This window comes from Ursus arctos, unplaced genomic scaffold (genome assembly GCF_023065955.2).
Source record: "Ursus arctos isolate Adak ecotype North America unplaced genomic scaffold, UrsArc2.0 scaffold_29, whole genome shotgun sequence".
NCBI lineage: Eukaryota > Metazoa > Chordata > Mammalia > Carnivora > Ursidae > Ursus > Ursus arctos.
This window is the reverse complement of record NW_026622974.1, coordinates 31,895,471-31,903,050: the sequence shown is the minus strand read 5'-3', so window position 1 is coordinate 31,903,050 and position 7,580 is coordinate 31,895,471. Positions and strand designations below refer to the sequence as shown.

Here is a 7,580-nt window from a genome sequence, read left to right as displayed (position 1 = left end):
GAAGATTAAACAACACACTTCTAACCAACAGAGGGATCAAAGAAGAAATATCAAGAGAAATTTTTAAATATTTCTAATTAAATGAAAATGAAAGCACAATTTATCAAAACTTGTGAGATGCAGTGAAAACAGTGTTTAGGAGGAAATTCATAGCATTGAATGCATATATTTTTAAAAAGATAAAAAGTTAAAATCAATAATTTAAACTTACATGGAGGAAACTAGAAAAAGATAAGCAAATTAAAGTAAGCAGAAGAGAAGAAATAATAATCAGAGCAGGGTGCTCACTTTGGCAGCACATATACTTTAAAAATGGGAATGATACAGAGAAGATTAGCATGGTCCTTGTGCGAGGTTGGCATGGAAGATTCTGAAGTATTCCATATTTCACCATATTATACACCTGAAACTAATATAACACTGTATGTTAACGATACTGGAATTAAAATTTAAAAATTGTCAGAAATTACAAAAAAACCCACAAAAAAACACAACAACAACAACAACAAAAACCCACAAAGAATTAGAGCAGAAATCAAAACAGGAGAAAACAGGAAATCAATGGAGGAAAAGCAACAAGACCAAAGCTAGATCCTTGAAAAGATGAATGAAATAAATAAGCTTCTAGCCAGACTAAAAAAGAAAACCAGTGACAAGAAACAAATTATTAATATCACAAATGAAAGAAGGGACATCAGTACAGATCCTACCGACATTAAAAGGATAATAAAGGGGGGGCCTGGGTAGCTCAGTAGGTTAAGTGTTCAACTCTTGATTTCAGCTCAGATCATGATCTCAAGGTCGAGATCAAGCCCTGCAGCAGGCTCTGTGCTCAACAGGGAGTCTGCTTGAGATTCTTTCTCCTTCTCTCTCTGCCCCTCCCCCTGAAGGCTCTCTTTCTGTCTCTGTCTCTCTCAAATAAATAAACAAATAAATCTTTTAAAAAAGGATGATACAGAAATACTATGAAGAACTCTATGCCCACAAATTTGACAAATAAGATGAAATGGGCCAGTTCTTTGAAAGACACAATTTTCCTAAACACACACAAGAAGAAATAAAAAATCTGACTAGGTCTGTATCTATCTGGTAAAGAAATTGAATCCATAATTAATAACCTTCCAAAACAGAAAACACCAGGCCCACTGGGTTCACTGGTGAATCTATCAAACATTTAAGGAAGAAATTATAACAATTCTTTACAATCTCTTTCAGAGAATAGAAGCAGAGAGACTACCTTATCACTCATACCTGCATACCAAAACCAGACAAAGACATTAAAGAAAATAAAACTATAGACCAATATGTCTTATGAACATAGATGCAAAGATCTTCAACAAAATATTATTTCCTATATACCACCAATGAACAAGTGGAACTTGAGATTAAAAATAAGGGGCGCCTGGGTGGCTCAGTCGTTAAGCGTCTGCCTTCGGCTCAGGGCGTGATCCCGGCATTCTGGGATCAAGCCCCACATTGGCTCCTCCACTGGAAGCCTGCTTCTTCCTCTCCCACTCCCCCTGCTTGTGTTCCCTCTCTCGCTGGCTGTCTCTATCTCTGTCAAATAAACAAATAAAATCTTTAAAAAATAAATAAATAAATAGATAAAATACCATTTCCATGGTACATGAAATATGTAGGTATAAATCTAACAAAATATGTACAAAATCTGTATGAGGAAAACTACCAAACTGATGAAGAAAATCAAAGAATAACTAAAGAAATGGAGAGATATTCCATGTTCATGGATAGAAGGATTCAATATTGTCAAGATGTCTTTTCTTCCCAACTTGATCTATAAATGTGATGCAATTCCTATTGAAATCCCAGCAATTATCTTGTTCAAACTGATTCTAAAGATTATATACAGAGGCAAAATATCCAGAATAGCCAGCACAATATTGAGGAACAAGAACAAAGTTAGAGAATTGAAACTACTGACCTTCAATACTTATTAAGTCACAGTAATCAAGACAGTGTGGTATTGGTGAAAGAATAGACAATGAACCAAAATAGGAAGTCCAGATGAATCTAGACACAGACCTTACAACCTTCACAAAAATAAACTCAAAGTGGATCACAGACCTAAATACAAAATGCAAAACTATAAGACTCCTAGAAGATAACACACAAGAAATCTAGATGACCCAGTACGACAATGACTTTTTAGATTCAACACCAAAGTCACGATCCATAAAAGAAATAATTGATAAGATGGACTTCATTACAATTAAAAACTGCTCTGTGAAAAACAATGTCAAGAGAATGAAAAGACAAGCCTTGGGCTAGGAGAAAATATTTAATATACATCTGATAAAAGATTGTTACCCAAAATATACAAAGAACTCTTAAAACGTAATAAGAAAACAAATAATCCAACTTTAAAAATGGGCCAAAGACCTTAATAGACACCTCACCAAAGAAGATATACAGATAGCAAATAGCCATATGAAAAGATGCTCAACATCATACGTCATCAAGGAAATGTGAATTAAACCAACAATGAGATATACTACACATCTATTAGTACTTAAGGCGAAAATTCAAAACACTGACACAGCAAATGCTGGTGAGGATGTGGGAAAACAGAAAGTCTCATTCATTGCTGACAGAAATGCAAAATGGTACAGTTTGAAGGTTTCTTACAAACTATACATACTCTTACTGTATGACCTGAAGAAGTTGAAAACTTACATCCACACAAAAATCTGCACATAAATGTTTATAGCAGCTTTATCCATGATTGTCAAAACAACCAAGACGTCCTTTAGTAGGTGAATGGCTAAATAAACTGGTACATCCAGATAATGGAATATTATTCAGTGCTATAAAGAAATGAACTATTGGGGCGCCTGGGTGGCATAGTCGTTAAGTGTCAGACTCTTGATTTTGGCTCAGGTCATGATCTCAGGCTCATGAGATCAAGCCCCGAATCAGGCTCCCAGCTCAGCATGGAGTCGGCTTCAGACTCTCTTCCTGTCCCTCTGCCCCTCCCCGCTGCACTCCCTCGCTCTAAAGTAAATAAATACATCTTAAAAATTAAAAAAAAAAATTAACTATTAAGCCATGAAAAGATATACAGGAAATTTAAGTGAGTGTTACTAAGTGAAATAAGCCAGTCTGAAAAGGTTATGTACTGTATGATTTCAACTATGTGACATTCTAGAAAGGCAAAATTATGGAGAGAGTAAAAAGGTCAGTGGTTGATAAGAGTTGGGGGCGTTTGGGTTAGGGGTGCATGGGCAGAACACAGAGGATTTTTAGGATGGTGAAAATACTTCATATACCATAATGATGGATATATGTCATTATACATTTGTCTGAACCTATAGAATACATGACGCCAAGATTGGACCCTGATATAAACTATGGACTTTGGATGACTATGATGGGTCTATATGGGTTCATCAATTGTAAGAAATGTACTATTCCAAGAGGGGTGGATGTTGATAATGAGAAAGACTATGCATAATGAGGGTAGAGGCTATGAGTGAAATCTCTGTACCTTCCTCTTAATTTTGCTGTGAACCTAAAACTGCTCTTAAAAAGTCTTTAAAAGGGGCACCTGGGTGGCTCAGCTGATAACCGTCTGCCTTCGGCTCAGGTCATGATCCCAGGGTCCTGGGATAGAGCCCTGAGGCTGGCTCCCTGCTCAGTGGGAAGCCTACTTCTCCCCCTCCTACTCCCCCTGCTGGTGTTCCCTCTCTTGCTGTGTCTCTCTCTGTCCAATAAACAAATAAAATCTTTAAAAAAAAAAAAGAAAGAAAGAAAGAAAGAAAGAAATGTCTTAAAAAAAACAAAACTATATCAGACTATGTAAAATCCTAAGTGTATCCCAGCTTCTGGTATGATAAGTATAGTGAAAAAATGTAGATGATTGTTGAAGCAATTATTAGCATTCGTTGACCATTTTTGGTGTCACATTTAATCAGCTATTAATTAAAATGACTCATCTAACTGGCTATTAAGTGGTGGCATTATATTCCTTTTGCTTACAGGTGATGGAAATCAAATGTGATCTATAATAAGCAAGTGGGAAATTTATAATATGGTTATAGGATTTTCTCACCCAACCCAAGGATGGGAACTTGGTATCAAGTAGAACAAGGGATTTGGGCAACATCTGACCTAGCACCTTCCACATGGAGGAAAATTTAGTAAGTACAAGCATTATCAAGCAACTGCTTAGTTCATAAAAGAGAGGTGCTTTGATTGTTCAGATGGACCATTCTGGTTTTGGATCACATCAGAGATTTTTTTCCTGTCAGTAATTATAACAATAATTATATAAAAACTGGCACTTTATCATGTAGTATCACATTTAATTCTTACAACAACACTGAAAGGTGGGTGCTATGACTTCCATGTTACAGATGTAGAGGATACAACTTAAAAAAGTTAAATGATTTATATGTGGGTAAGAAGCTGGAGAGTAACAGCGTTAAGGTTTAAATTCTTTCTGGATCCAAAATCAATGTTGATTTTATTCCATAGTGTCATGAAACAATAATGTAGGTAAATTTCAGTTTGGAAATTCTGAAAGAAATAGTGATTCTCTGTATCTGTTGTCAATTATGTGCATCTTACACCTTGCTCAAGTTTGAGAGACCTGGGATTGTTAAATTAAAGAAATAAACACTCAAGTTGCCTGGCTGGCTCAATCAGGAGAGCATGCAACTCTTGATCTTGGGATCGCGAGTTCAAGCCTCACCTTGGGGGTAGAGATTACTTGAAAATAAAGAAAAAAACAAACTTTAAAAAAGGAAATATACACTTGTGGACACTGGATATAGGCAACTTGGAGTTAGCCAGTCTCGATGTATAAATCTTCTCACAAAGATTTTTAAATCTCTTTAAATACATCCTGAAAGGAGAATTTAGAATAAACTTTGCAAATGCCTAACAGACTGGGATTTGGTCTTGTGAAGAGGGAGATATTAGAAAATGCCATTCTTAGTCAAGCTAGTATAGCATAGCCAGCATTCTGCTCTTGAGAGTAATGTCAGGAGACATAAGCATACTAGGCCCTGTAATGTTACCTGCAAAAAATTAAGAGGTCTTCTGAAATATCCCTTAAATTCTTAATGGATTTGACTTTTATGTATTGAGAACTTTAATTTTAAATCTTTTGAACCAATAATATTACTTCGTCTTCTCTTGGAAATAGCAAATACAAGTATGGGGTACAGTAAGATTTTATGGGTCCTAAATCTCTCCTCTTTCAAGCTTTAAGAAGTGCTCACCGGATACAACATTACTTGTGTGGTATTCTTGCCAAAACTTTAATCTAATCATGAGGAAACAATCAGGGAAATTCAAATTGAGAAACATTCTGCAAAATAATTTGCCTGGACTCTTAAAAAACGATCAATGACAAGAAAAATGAAAAAGGCTGTCTGACTGTTCCATATTAAGGGAGAGTAGAGAGTTAAGCCAAATAAATGCAATGTGAGCTGATTGGACTTGGATCAAAACAAGAATAGAAGGAAGGAAGGAAGGAAGGAAGGAAGGAAGGAAGGAAGGAAGGAAGGAAGGGCAGGCAAGCTGTAAAGGACTTTATTGGGGCAACTGGAGAAATTTGGATCTAGATTATATATTAGATAATATTAATGTTAAATTTCCTAACTGTGATAATATATGGTGATGCTGTAGGAGTTAACCTTTCCCTTGGGAAATACATTATGAAGCATCCCTAATAACAACAATAAGAACAACTTGCTGGTCTCTGGAATTCTAGATTTTGATGAATCAGTTTGTGTTCATCCTACCCATTTTCATCCTGACTTTATCAGTTTTCAAAGTATTAATATTTTTTGTCCATTTTCTGGCAGACAACTTTCCACATCTTTATGTCTTTTTAATTACCTTTCTCTAAATGATTTCTTGCTTTATGGCCTTATGTTTTCCCTGAGGTATGGTGACTAGAACCAAAAAATATTTCTAATGTCGATATACAGTACCACACGATAATGCTTTATATTTCTGGCATGCTTGCTTGTGGCACTTTGCATTCGTTTTTGGTACAAAAACTTTTTAGGACAATGTTTTACAAGGAGTAATGTAAAATGACTATAGATCCTTTGTCTAGCAGTTCATCTTGGGATCCTGCCATTTGATATCATTGGCTTCGTCCTTTTTTTCCCAGAAAAGCTTACTGACAGCTGAAAATTAGTAAATTTTAATGTGTATTCGTGTGCCCCATTGTGTTGTAAAACCTGAAACTTGCCTGGCTCTGGTATTGACTCTGGGGACATCAGCCATCAGTTTCTGTTCTTCAGAAACTTACTAAATTTTTCCCTTGCTACTGTTCAAATCCTCTTTACTAAATATTGCCTACCTATAGGTCAAATAAAATACTGATATTATGTATACATATGTCTTTATGTGTTCTGTACATACCTACTCACACATCTAAGTGTGGTTTTGGTAGAAGAGGAGTAATAAATAAAAGCATGCATTCAAGTAAGAGTGTAGGCTGAAATGTAGTGAAAAGAACATGGGCTTTAGAACAAGACTATTGTCCCTTGATTCTTGGTTCTGATCTATACTGCCTTTTGACCACAGTTGAAACGTGGGAACCGTCTGGGTGTCTATGGCCTTCCAGGCTGTTTTTAAAGAGGATGCCTTATGAAAGTGGGTTTTCAGTCAATATTAGGCCTCCCTTTCTTCTACTTGAAAAAGTATAAAAGTAGTAATAACTAACGTTTTCCAAGGTCTTATGATGTACTTAGGCCATTCATGAAGAGGGTTGCACACATTAATAACACGAGGCAGGAGGTTAACTGGCTGAGAGTAGGGGCTCTAGAACTAGCCTTCCTTGGTTCAAATCCTGACTCTACCAGTAACTAGCTTTATGATTCAGGAGGAGTTACTTCACCATTCTATGCCTCAGTTCCCTCATCTTTAAAGTGGGGAGAAAATAACGGTATTTTCCTTACTGGGGCCTTGTAGGGATTAAATGAGATAATATTTGTTAAACACTTAGAGCAGTGTCTGACATATAATAAGTACTTAAGGTATGTTAGCTTTTATGATAAAGTGTTATTATCTCACTCAATCCTCTTAGTAGCCTGGTGAGTTAGATAAAATTACTATTCATATTATTTGTGGGAAACTGATCATAAGTGAGGTGAAATAACTTGACCTAGCACACTCAGTAAAAAACAGAATTAGGACTTGATTCATGTCTATTATTAACTACTCAAATTTCTCCTTAATTCTCTCCAAGCTAATCTCTTATGGGGATTGTTTAAATAGTCTGATATAGGAACTTGTCAAAAAGCTTTCTGAAAGTTTAAATATAGATTTTCTCTCTAAATCTCCTTAGTCATGCTTATTTAACCCCTCAAACAACTCTAGTGAAACCAACAAACATCATTTCTTGTGCAGAAGTCATGTTGACTCATCCATGCTAAATTATTCTCTTCTGGCTATTCAGCTATCCAACCCTTTCACCAATACCTTGGAAAAATTGCAAGGTGACTGAAATTTGAAAAGGAGGGTGTGAATTTGGACAAATCATTTCACCTCCTTGAAATGGGATTTGGACTAGATAAGCTGCAGGCTCCTTTCCAGCTCTA

General features: G+C 35.9%; 1 non-coding gene across 1 annotated transcript; it reads left to right on the top strand.

Moving 5' to 3' along the window:
* The first annotated feature begins 280 nt into the window (after positions 1-280).
* LOC113261376 (U6 spliceosomal RNA) lies at positions 281-390 on the top strand. The gene has a single exon (XR_003318361.2). It is a non-coding gene; the product is annotated as a U6 spliceosomal RNA (small nuclear RNA).
* The last annotated feature ends 7,190 nt before the right edge of the window (positions 391-7,580 follow it).